This window comes from Mytilus edulis, chromosome 1, assembly GCF_963676685.1.
Source record: "Mytilus edulis chromosome 1, xbMytEdul2.2, whole genome shotgun sequence".
In the NCBI taxonomy this organism is placed as follows: Eukaryota; Metazoa; Mollusca; class Bivalvia; order Mytilida; family Mytilidae; genus Mytilus; species Mytilus edulis.
Window position 1 is genome coordinate 32,433,802 of NC_092344.1, and position 12,733 is coordinate 32,446,534.

At 29.9% G+C, this 12,733-nt stretch overlaps 1 protein-coding gene across 16 annotated transcripts in view; it reads right to left on the bottom strand.

Moving 5' to 3' along the window:
* LOC139481006 (KN motif and ankyrin repeat domains 1-like) overlaps window positions 1-12,733 on the bottom strand; it is a 57,432-nt gene that overhangs the window by 25,098 nt on the left and 19,601 nt on the right. For 8 of the 16 annotated variants that reach the window (XR_011654559.1, XM_071264123.1, XM_071264028.1 and 5 more), the window contains one exon: window positions 5,343-5,406. The exons of 1 other annotated variant lie outside the window; for it this stretch is intronic. The gene's annotated coding sequence lies outside the window, so the exon portion shown is untranslated. 7 more of the 16 variants (XM_071264139.1, XM_071264061.1, XM_071264155.1 and 4 more) reach the window with 5 other exon arrangements.

The window sequence follows — 12,733 nt, forward strand, 5'->3', positions numbered from 1 at the left end:
ACAATTAATAAATACATAAAATATACAATGCATCCTGTTACATTCATATCTAAAATCAACTTAAACATTTTGCTTATAAATTAGTCAAAAAATGAAAAGAAATAAAATGAAAGAAATGCCTTACATGCTATTTGAATGTCCTTGGTATTAGCTCTACTCTCACAGCACTATAGTTGATCATAGTCCTGTCTGAATTTCACTATCAATTTTAAATTAACCATACAGCCATCCCACTTACAAATCAACCATGCATATCTTCTCTCAACACAAAAATTGATTTTACTTTCACCAGTTAAATGTATGCAATATGCACCAGAATTATTCAATAATTTACACAACAAATGAGAGAAATTTACATAATTTAGGATAATTATATGATAGATGAAAGGCAACATCTGTTATCCTCTGTCTGGTCAAAACAGGAAACCATTTTTTTTTTAAATTACTTTAAAATATGAATTATAAGTAATTGCAACAGTTGGATTCCAATTGAAATTTTAAATATTAACAATACATTTATATGAAAGAATTTGAGATTTTGTTTCCATGAACGACTAAGTTTCATTTATCCCTTTTTCATAACAAGAAATTGTAAAAATAGGTAAAAAAAGGTTGTAGATGCCCATACAAAGATTTCTTCTTTCTACTGAATATCTTAACCTATTTAAAACAATGGCATGGCTCATTTACTTTTTCAAGGAAATAAACATTAAAATTATATACATAAAGTACAACTACCTGTTATTAATAAACCAGCCAGGTGTTTTATAAAAGTAGATTAATCTTTGTAAAAAAAAATGAAAAGTTTTATAAAGTTTTATATAAACAAGGATGTCAAGAATACATACTTTTAAGAACCATTGAATACATATGTATACTAAAAGTTAATATCTGTGACATAAATTCATATGTATACCAAACCGTGAACGCTTAAAAATCGTTAATAAATATTTAATACAAACAGTATACAAACAAACAATGAAGTATACACACAAATACCTGTAGTTACATGCAGACTGACTTTGATTTTGATCCAGTTTATCATACAATAATGAGACAAACATTAAGATTACATTCTTACTATGTGGACTATCTCCTAGGGCCTACACCCTATGATAAATCGGTTAATATACCACACCTGACAAAAATTATATCTAAATAATACTAAATCACCTTTTATTTACTTTTTACAATAATAATTCTCTGGATTTTAATTTTTTTTTTAATTCAGTAGATATATAAGAATGTATAAGTTTTTGCATGACATTTAATGAAAACCTAAAACTGTGTGTAGCTATTTAAAAACAGGCAATGGAATAAAAAGTAAAGGTTTGGAGATGGCATGTCTTACTAAGTGCAAATAGATTAGAACATATGCACTATTGCAACTTGTTGTACATCAACATGATCAATATATGCATTGGGTTCCGCACTACCAATTAATATCAAATGATCAAATTACCGGTAAACACATTCAGGACAAAATTTAACTGAACAGAGCAGGCTATGACAAATTCTGTGGGTGTATAAAGGTTATAAAACCCACACAATATATTCTTTTTCCTTTTTTTGTTGATTTTCAAAAGATACATGTGACATTAATTCAAATGGTCCTATCATTTTGTCATGATTGAATTAATAGTATAATCTTAGATTAATTCTATAATATTATATAAGGTCGACACTTCAATTCTGATTAAAATAGTTACATAGTTAAGCAGATCTTCTATTTATAAAAGGTTTAACAGCTTTGCTGAAATGAACTTGCCCTTATAGAAAGTATTTATCCATGAAAAAAAAAATCCATTCTTATTTAAAAGTTACTAGTCCAAACCGATGTTATCCCAAAATAAACAAGTGTTATTAACTTTTTAAGCACAATTATTTGTGCTATACAGAATTTAGTTTAATAGTATTTACATTAAAGTGAAGGTATTTCCAGTCTGTTTACCAAACCTATTCATGTAAGGAAATTGGCTGTGTGTTCTCTTTCATTTTGATCAATTTAACACATTGACCCTTAAATATCCTGAGTAAACTATTCCAGTCACGCTATTCAAAACAACAATACTACGGCTATCACTGCTTATAATGGAAATTTAAAGTTTAAAATATTGTTTTAATGTGGAAACACCCCTGTTATCAGACAGGAAATGGCTTTTGGTGACCAAAAAGTACAAAATAAGTTTAGTTTTTATGAAGTTTTCCCATACTACCAAAAGTACAAAATAAGTTTAGTTTTTATGAAGTTTTCCCATGCTATTTTGATTTTAATTTTATGAATGAAAGGAGATGTGGGTTAAAGATCAATCAAAAGTTACTCAACAACACAATCATACAAAAACAAAACAACATTCATGTTCTACACTCAACGAATATCTAGTCCATAACTGTGTATAAGTTTATTTAAATAAAACATGATAGAGACCATAACCAGGTATGTAAAATTACAAAGGTGTGCACCATATCGTCACACATGTTTGTTTAGGTAAATTTTCTTCAATATTTTACAATTTAACGAAAAATTACAGTAGATATTCACATTTTTCAGATTACAAATGACAACAGACCTGCTAGCGAAAAGTAAATATATCCAACATCTCTCCTAGAACAATCCAGTCAAAGTGGTTAATATTATTGTATGTAACACTTTAAATATTTAAAGAGGTAAACAGACAATGATTTACCTGAACAGGTAGTCGTCAATTACCAAATCAATATTGTAGACCACCAGCAATGATAGGTGAGATTTGGAAAGATAAGCCTTATGTAATATTCCGTAATATATAAGGTTAGAATTTTATCTATTTCTGACACTTTTTCACCTATTCTATTTTGAACAGCTTAAGATTATAGTCTAACACATCAAAAGAAAACCCCCCTTTCATAGCATGATTCATTGTATTATGGTTATGAAATAATACTACATTATAATCTATTATCATATACTGTTATTTCATTTTTCTGCATGGTATCATATTATATATATATAATTGAATTTGCATATAAATCAATAAAGGCGTTTATTTCATAACTTGTGCAGTTGCCCAAAAACATAAATATGAACATAAAGTGTCTATATAAATACATGTTGCTTCTAAATGTTATAAAATCTTTATGTGGTTTAAATTTTCAATATTCAACAAGAATATCAAATTCTTCTCATGTCTCAAAATACAATTTTTTGTTATCATGCACTCAGTTTGATTTTTATTCTTTTTTGAATAATTTCATAATTTTATTAGTTAAAGTGACTTGACAGTCTGCAATACTGAATTGGATTTCGCTCATAGTTGAAAAAAATCTACCTCCTACGTCCCATGCTTGCCTTGACTACAGGAGGTATATGGTTTGATCTCTGGCCAGGTAAAGTAATTAAAGATTTGAAGCTTGAAATTTTTCTATTTCTCTACCATTGATCGATGCAGCATTTACGAGTAAGATCAAAGACTTGCGAGCTCGGAGACAGAATAATGTGTCATGGCATGGTGAATTTCTACAGACTGCTGCCTTCTAAATGAGCATTTTAAAAATCTAGCTCCTCATGTTTATCTAGTACAAAGCAGGGTATATATAAATAAACATGTTCTCGTCCTGATATGCATGTATCAATGTAATACTTTCCACTGGACATTTAAACACTTTTCTGTGACATGTTTGTGTTCTTTTCTGTGTTATATTGTGGTTTGATATATTTCCTTATCAATGTATTCATTTGAAAAATACATCATCTATGATAGAGTTGTTTAAACTTGGAAGTAACCGGTGATTTTCATGTCCAATTCTATATAATTTACAAAATAGATTATTTTAAGAACCAGCTACATTACGATACAATAAATCAAGAAACAATGTATCAATTTAAAACATCTAGCTGCTCTCAGCTAGCACTATCTATCAATTTTAAAAGTTTCAATGTTGGTAACAAGTGTCACCATATAAATTTTGTAGAAAAATACCCAGACAAAAACATAATAAAAAGTACCAGTATGTTACAGAGCTTTTATTCCCGATACCAGTGGTTTAAAAATTGTTATATTTTGTAAATACTATACATGGTAAAATCTCTTTTGTGTAAATACAAAATTTTAAAATAAAATATCAAAAGATAACCATGATAATGTGCTTTCAGAAAGAAACACAAAAGGTATAAAACACGAATGTGTTCATAGTACACTAATGCCTCACTTGCACTATCATTTTCTAAGTTCAGTGGACCATGAAATTGGGGCCAACACTCTAATTTGGCATTAAAATTAGAAAGATATTATCATGGGGAACATGTGTACTCAGTTTCAATTTGATTGGACTTCAACTTCATCAAAAACTACCTTGAGCAATACCTTTAACCTTAAACTTGACACAAGTCGGAGATACGAACAGACAGACAGACAGACGGATTCACAGACTGAAAAAATAATGACTATAGGTGGGGCATAAATATATAAGTGCCATTTTTTTCTTATTTTTTTCTGCAATTGTTATATTAACAGTATGTTTTTCTTATTGAGAATATGGGATGAAATATTTTTAGCTAAGAAATCTTTGTGATAGTAATGATTGGTTGTGTCCATTTAATTGATAACTGTCTAAACTAGCATGGATGGACATGATAGTGCAAAGTTGCTGACCTGGTACTGGACGTCACTGCCTAATATTTTTATGCATTAGGTATGGTCCCTGATCTTAGAATTACTATGCAAGCCAGTAATGTCAAAGGGAAAATGTAAAATTTGATGATAAAAAAAAAAAAAAAATTTGTTCTGTCTCTGTTTTATTAAGATAAAGAGAAAGATTGTTTGCCCAATATAACAGGAGATCCCCTATATATTTAAATTGGGACATTAGGATGCAAATGATGTAAAGAAAACCAAAATCTCTCCAAGAAAAGTGGATAATTTAACAAATGATCTACTTATATTGGATAATTTTGAGTAATAATACCAAAACAAGATTGTTCTATATTTCATTGTTACAAAGGCATATATCTTACGAGAAATCTATTCTCTTAATGCTCTGAATAGACCATAATTTTCATATACATGTATATTACAAAATCAATAACAAAAATAACGAATTCTTAAGAAAATTCAAAATTGAAAGTCTGTAATCAAATTGCAAAATCAAAAGCTCAAACACATCAAAGGGACGGATAATTCATAAAATTCATAAAATTCTCCTTCAACCCACTAAAGACATACACCTTTATAGATTACCACCTTATATGAAAACGTATGCAATATATGAGTCATAATCTGCACAGTGTAAGATTGTTTATTTCTCTGGGCTATTCATATATCCATTGTATATCAATTTATCGTTTACTTATATATCAGGCTTACCTGCTTCACATAAAACATCAACCTAAACAATCAAGTTTTCTTCTGCCTTTTTCTGTACATCCCACTGAAAAGATTATAAAAATATCCCAAGTTGAAAGTTATCATAAAATATCCTGTCCTTCGTTTTATCGAACATTTACCCTGTGACAAGGTGTACAATGAAAACGTATGTGCATTTGAGCAGAAAAGAATGAAGATAACCTTGCAGTATCTCTATACAAAGGGAATACAAGCTGGAGGTATAATATTTAAATTAATGTCATACAAATCTTTCAATGACCAAACATTATAATTAATAGAGCAGAAAAATTCTATGTCATAGAAATATTCTACAATCAGATTTCTGTACAACTTGTAATCATTTGTGATCATTTTGACATTCTGTAGGAAAAAAATATTATTTCCTCCTATCTTACAATATAAATAGGTGTGTCAAAGTAGATTTCCTTGTTTAGTTATCTGACCTGCTGATACGACCTTATTAAACAGTTAGACATGGTATAACAAGTCCCATACATAGCTCCTTGTCAAGCTAAACTATAACAATATAAAGTCATAAAAGTTGGTTTTCCTTCAAAGCCTATGCAAATAATTTTTTTTTTCAATTTTATACAAAAGTTATGTATCATACAAATCTTTGATGTGAAATGAAGGGTAAAATGTCAACAGACAGCAACCCAAAACTTTTTTTTTAAATATTTGTTGCTTCCCCATCAAGAATTTTTTTATGCAGCTAGTAAGATCATAGATTAATAAAATATCCAGCCCACCCTGTGTACAACAAAGTAAGGTAGATTCATGACTCTAACATTTTTTTATTCTGAATATGCATGTAATATTTGCAACTGAACCTGGAGCATCATCTTAATCTTGAAATGAATATAAACATTAAGAAACACCAGTTAACCCTCAGAGCTGCTATCTGACTTGGAAGAAACTCATTAACATGCGGTAGAGTAAAAATAGTTTGGAAAGTTCATTAATCCTGGGACACAAATGTTTAATTTCCTCTGGTATAAATGTGTACAAGAGTTTTTTTTAAATCAAAAACAATAATTTTTTTTGGATAGATATTCTAGTCCATTGCTAGTTCCCTTTAACTGTGTTTTCTCAAATAATTTGCAAAGAGAGGATTGTATGCTTTAACCTCAAATCCTGCCTCTGAATATGCAAGTTATGTGTTTCATCCATATGATTTCTATAACCATGCATACTGCTTAAAGCCACAACTTACAATAAAACATTCTGATCAAAACCTAATTATAACTTCTTGAAGGCAATATTTAATTCAAAATCTTTCTCTTTTGCCTTCACAGCTTTATGAAAGCCTACACCTTGTTTTTTCCAGTTTCTTTAACACGCTGAACTAATTTCCTACCCTTCAATAAGTTTATAATTTCATTCACCAGTATAAATATCGTAGGAAGCACAATAGACTATACCCACATTATATTAAAGTTTTAACATTAAAAATGTAATACATCAACATATATTTGTATATTTACAAAAGTTGTAGTTTAAATTAACATCCATACGAAAATATCTGCATAAAATTATTGCATAGGTTACATGTGATAATACAACAGATGGTGAACCAAACCAGTTCAATATCTAATTAATAAATCCAATATTAAAACTATGTATCAATAATTCAATAACTATAATGAAATTTTCTGATTTTTCAATCAAAATTACAAATCATTATTGAATTTGGGTATAAAATAATCAAGTAGTTTCCATATGGAAATATTAATAATCAATAGGTCAAATTACAAAGGGTAAAGAGATGGTACCTCTCTTATGACAGTTCTCATTCAAATCCATTATAATTAGCAGGTAATATAAAGTGTCATTTTACCAATCATAAAGATATATAGACAGGATTCTTCTTACAAAAAAATGTATACAAAGTAGAATTTACACCAGGGGGTTATACAGTAATTAATTCACAAAATACTTAACAGAATTTTAACTATCAAGGACAAATATGAAGTTCCTATTTATTTTACAGACCTTCTCAATTTTGATATAAAAATAAGATGTGGTAACTAATTGCCAATAAGACAACACCCCACCAGAGACCAAACAATATAAAAATTAACAACTATAGATCAACATGCGGCCTTCAACAATGAACAAAACCCATACCACATTGTCAGCTATTAAATGCCCTGAACTACAACTTTTATAAATCTTTTCAAAATTTCATGAAGTCATCTCTCTTCCTGTGGTTGATCAAATGCATATTATGCAGCAACCTGCATTAGATCAAACATACATATATCTGCTGAATACATTTTAGATGACATAGGACAATAATATGTTCTATAAATTAAAGATTATTTAAATAGACCTTCTGTTCTGACGGAACCTATCTTATTTCCAGACATTTTATGATTCCTACTTATACTAGTTAACCTGCAATCATGTTTCTCTTCTTATACCTTTTTATCATATCAATGCATAAAGTGCACAAAGATCAATAGCTTGAGCTGTAAGTTTGAAGCCCTAGTAAAAAGGAAAGCCTTTAATCATATTATGATATGCGATCGTTGACATTATAAATCCTAAATCAATAAGTATGAGGTGTATGTATATCCTTGCACTGCTTGGGGGACCAATTATGCCGCTGGAATCAAATATTTTAGCTATTGGTACAAACATACTAGGCACATTTTTCCCGCTTCTTGATTGGATTGCATTATATATTTACTGTGGACACAGAGTATGTATGGCTTGTCTGAAATTCTGATAGTATTTTACAAATGTAAAGACTAAAATGACAATAATTCATGGAGTATTTGCAAAATTTGACTACGGGTACCAAATATTATCAACATGGAAATGAGATATGTCAGTGCTATTACAACTGTATACCAAATAAAATTGTCTTATCATCTAGATTACAGGTTCTGAAACTGACCTTATCACACTGACTGCCTAAGAGGGGCCCACTCCAATCATGCTTCAGTGATTCCTTATATAATCAACCAAATATTTCCAAAAAAAGGCACCCTCCGCAGGGCCTTCTACTAAATCTGCCTGTCATGGAGTTGAAGTATATGATAGATAAGTTAAAGAATGACATTATCAAAATGATAGGGAAATGGTTTTTCACTACAAATAATGTAAATTAAGCTCCCTTTTGGACTTTCTATGCAAGAATTAGTTTATAAGCAAATGATTTAAAAGTATGTGTTTTTTTCATAAACAAAATTAAAATCTAAATAATGATCAAAAGTATATGGCATACACAATGGACCAATTTTGCTTTTTTACTGTTTGCTATTGCCACATAAAATGAACTAGCTTGGTATGTGCTTTTTTCATAAACAAAATTAAAATCTAAATAATGATCAAAAGTATATGGCATACACAATGGACCAATTTTGCTTTTTTACTGTTTGCTATTGCCACATAAAATGAACAAGCTTGGATTTCTATCACATTTACTTATACATTGTCATACAATATTCAATCAAGAACCATAACTCCTGAATGGGAAAGTCAAAATCATCATTATTTAACTTGACCTCCATTTTGTTGTCAGTAACAACATATTAAAATGTTTAAAGCTTTGGTTGAACAGTTCATGAGTAAATGCAAGGACAACATTTGGCTGTCTTCCTCCCACATGCCTGCATGCCCATCTGCCTGTCTGACCACCCATCGTACATCCCCAAATCAATTACCGATTTAAACTTCGTAAATCCGGTTAAAAATTGTTTCAGCACCTGCATTTCTGTCCTAAGTTACAAGTGAGTAGTTACTTTTATTTGTCATACAGATTACAGTACAATTCAATTATTTATAAACATAAAATGACCTTTCAGAAACGACAAAATTGTCTCCCAGGTACTAAATGCCTTAAGATAAATATCTATCAACTTTAGAAGTATGATAAAGTTCATCGCTCAGATTCATTAATTTTCCCTTTGATACACACCTTAGATTAACAATAAATAGTTATCTATCCTTTATCATTTTCTCACAACCTTGTATTTGTGCATATATAGATATTGCTTTTTTATGTTTCTATTTTATAATAATATGACAGTTCACTACTATACTGGCTGTTTGCAGTTGTAAATATAAAATATGTTAAATAATGTGTACCTGTTTATAATTTCAAAGAAATAACGAAGATAAAAGATTTTTTGAAACCCCTGTAGTACAATTTATAAACTGTTGACACAGAGATATGTCTCTCCTGTGTGTAAATTTAAGGCAAAAAAAGGTCACCCCTACTGAACATGAAATTTGTCTTGTCAGGTCAACCTTTTTATGTCCTATTTTAGTAACACCAATATATCAGGTCGTTTGTTTTCTTGTTTGAATTGTTTACATTTTTTCATGTCTTGGCCACTCACTCTAGGCCAATCACTTTTTATACCATTGAATATAGGAATTGCTCATTGTTGAAGGTCATACAGTGACCTTTAGTTTCTAGCAATATTTGGTCTCTAGTGAATAGTTGTCTCTTGGCAATTAAATAGTATATTCTAACTCTTATTTTTAGTTTTGGAAAGGAATTAATTTAAGCAACATACACTTATACACATGCATATGACCAATACAACTTCAATGAGTATGGGATGCTTGATTGATTAATCGCTGGTGTTTGATGCCACTTTCAGCATTTCTGGCTCTATCATGGTGGCCAGTTTTTATTGGTGATGGAAGTCAAAGTGCCTGATGAAAACCGCTTACCTCTGGCCGAGAAGCTGCCAATACTTAAGTCAATTAAAATGTGAGTTGAACACACACCAGCCAAGAGGGTTCCAACTGACAGCCACAGTGCTGACAGGCAAGTGATGAATTAGATGAACTACTTCAGGCCACTTGATCACTGAGGGTCCTATCAAGGGGTGACAATGCAAGAAGTTATCATATAAAAATTTGTATGGGTATTTTTTATATCAAATACAGATTTCAATACTTTAAGGTTATCAATGATTTCGATTTGATTTTACGAGTTTTTAACATCACTTTTAAGCACCGCTTTTGGGCTATTTCGTGGCAGTCAGTTTTTATTTGTGAAGGAAGCCAGAGTGCCTGGAGAAAACCTCGACCTGATAGGAAAACTGACAATCCTAGTCAATTAAGATTGGAGTCTAGTGAACCTGCACGAGCTGGGTTCAAACTCACAACCTCAGTGTTGACTGGCTAGTAATTACAGAAGTAACTACTTTGACCACTCTGCCACCAAGGGCCCTATGTTATAAATGAAGGTCATAGAACACTTTAGATTCATGTCTGTGCGATTGATTGTGGGTTGCTTAATGTCCAGTGGCAAATATTGCATGTATGTTCAGGACCATGTCAGTGTATTGGTTTAAAGTATTGGTTCAGATGAACCACAGTTAATTTCTATCAACATGATCATTCTGTCTTTGGCTTTAGACTTCTTATTTACACACAATACATTAACTTCATGTTCTTATCTAATATATGACCATTTTCAATTTATCAAAAATTTATGACCTATTATAAATTTATAAAGGACAACTTAATCATTTTCTAATATTACTCTATGTTCAAATATTTCTACTCAACAACCAATAAATATAGTTTTGAAACCAAGTGGATGATTAGCAGAATTTAAACACTTTGAAGCTTAATTCATAATGTAATGAATGTCACAAAACACCTGATTATAAAATCTTAAGTATGTTTATACAGAAGGAGGTCCACGATGAAAAAATTATCATAATTTATCATATATTCAATTCAAATAGTTTGTTGAAAAATGAAATAAAAAGATCAGCGCAAAAATGTAAATACATCTTAACCTGATTTTCTTTTAAAAATGTACTAGTGTTTGTACTTTTCCTTATGGTCTTACAGTAAACAGGTCTACAATTGCTTACATCCATGCCATCTGAACTCTGGTGGATAGAAGTGTCTCAAAGACAATTATAACACATCTTCTTATCTTTATTTCAGTTTTAAACTACATGTTTTCAGTTTGTATTATCTCAATCTAATAAATAAATAAACTCATCGTAGATACCAGGATTAGAACTTTGTACTCCAGACGTGTGTTTCATCTGTAAAAGACTCATTAGTGATGCTCTTATCAAAACAATTTAAAAAAAAAAAAAAGTATAGGGTTGCAGAGCTTTAATCATGAGATCCTTAAAATTCTGAGAGGTTTTGGCAAATACTACTGATAACTAAAATATCATTGTTATTTCCTAAAAATGATTTTTTTTTTTTTTTTTTTATCAAAATCAAGTCAAGTTGACAATTTTGTTGATCAATGTTTTATTTTATAAGAGGAATGAAGTGGTAACATATCACTGACCTTCATATGCTTCTGAAACCCTGAGATATAGAACTTAAACTAAATCAGTCAGCTAAATTGTGGGTCAGACAATCTTCCCATAAGTTTGAAAATCTATTTTTCCTCACAATATATAATAAAATGCTATGTCTGTATGAGAAAACTTTGCATCAAAGACCAACGAAAAAGGCATAAGGAGCTTAAATCTTATCAAAATATACTGTTTTTACTTGTTTATATATGCATAGGAATACCATCTGCCTTTGTGAAGTTTACCAATTACATCATGTGTTCATGTGAATGCAATAACAGAAATGCATTGATGAAAAAGTACATGTATCTTTAAAATTCCTGGTTTCAAATTATTCTAGACTATTAAAAGAAACATTTCTTTGAAAAAAAAAATGTTGCAGGTTATTTTTCATAAGTATGAAGGGATTAACTGTTTCAAAAACAAAATCCCTGCCAAATTCTAGTGCTCAAGAAAAGATATATCATTACTACTTAAATAGTAAATTTTTAATTCTTAACCTGGAATAAACCTTTCTAGAGAAAGTTACATATAAAACGAACATCAAACATTTAAAATACAGTAGAATAAATAAAGTGTTAACATTCCTACCTTTACAGAAACAAGCAGAAAGGTGTAAAAACTTATTTAACATCTATATTGGATACACACCTTGGCCCCAAGAGAAAACATATACTTAGGCCAGCATAAAAACCATTTATCATTGGCAAATAAAACTTGTTGGCAAATCTTACTTCTATTTACCACATATTAAGTTCAAGTTTTATACAGAAGTTTTAATCAGTATTTACTGAAAGTAAACAGATCTTATTGACTTAATTATTCATAACTATTATATTATTAACAGAGGATAAGTTTGCATACTTATATTTGAATAATGAAAAATTAATCTTAAAAAATATGTCCTCAATATTAATCATTGATTTACGATAACACATTCCATCTTGATTTCCTCGTCTTGGTCTTGAAATTTCTTTATTTTCCTGTCCTTTATGTATCAATTATTCTTTTTGGTCTTTCAAAACATGCTAATACATTTATTTTTTGCAATTCTTTGTTCATTCAAAAGAATAA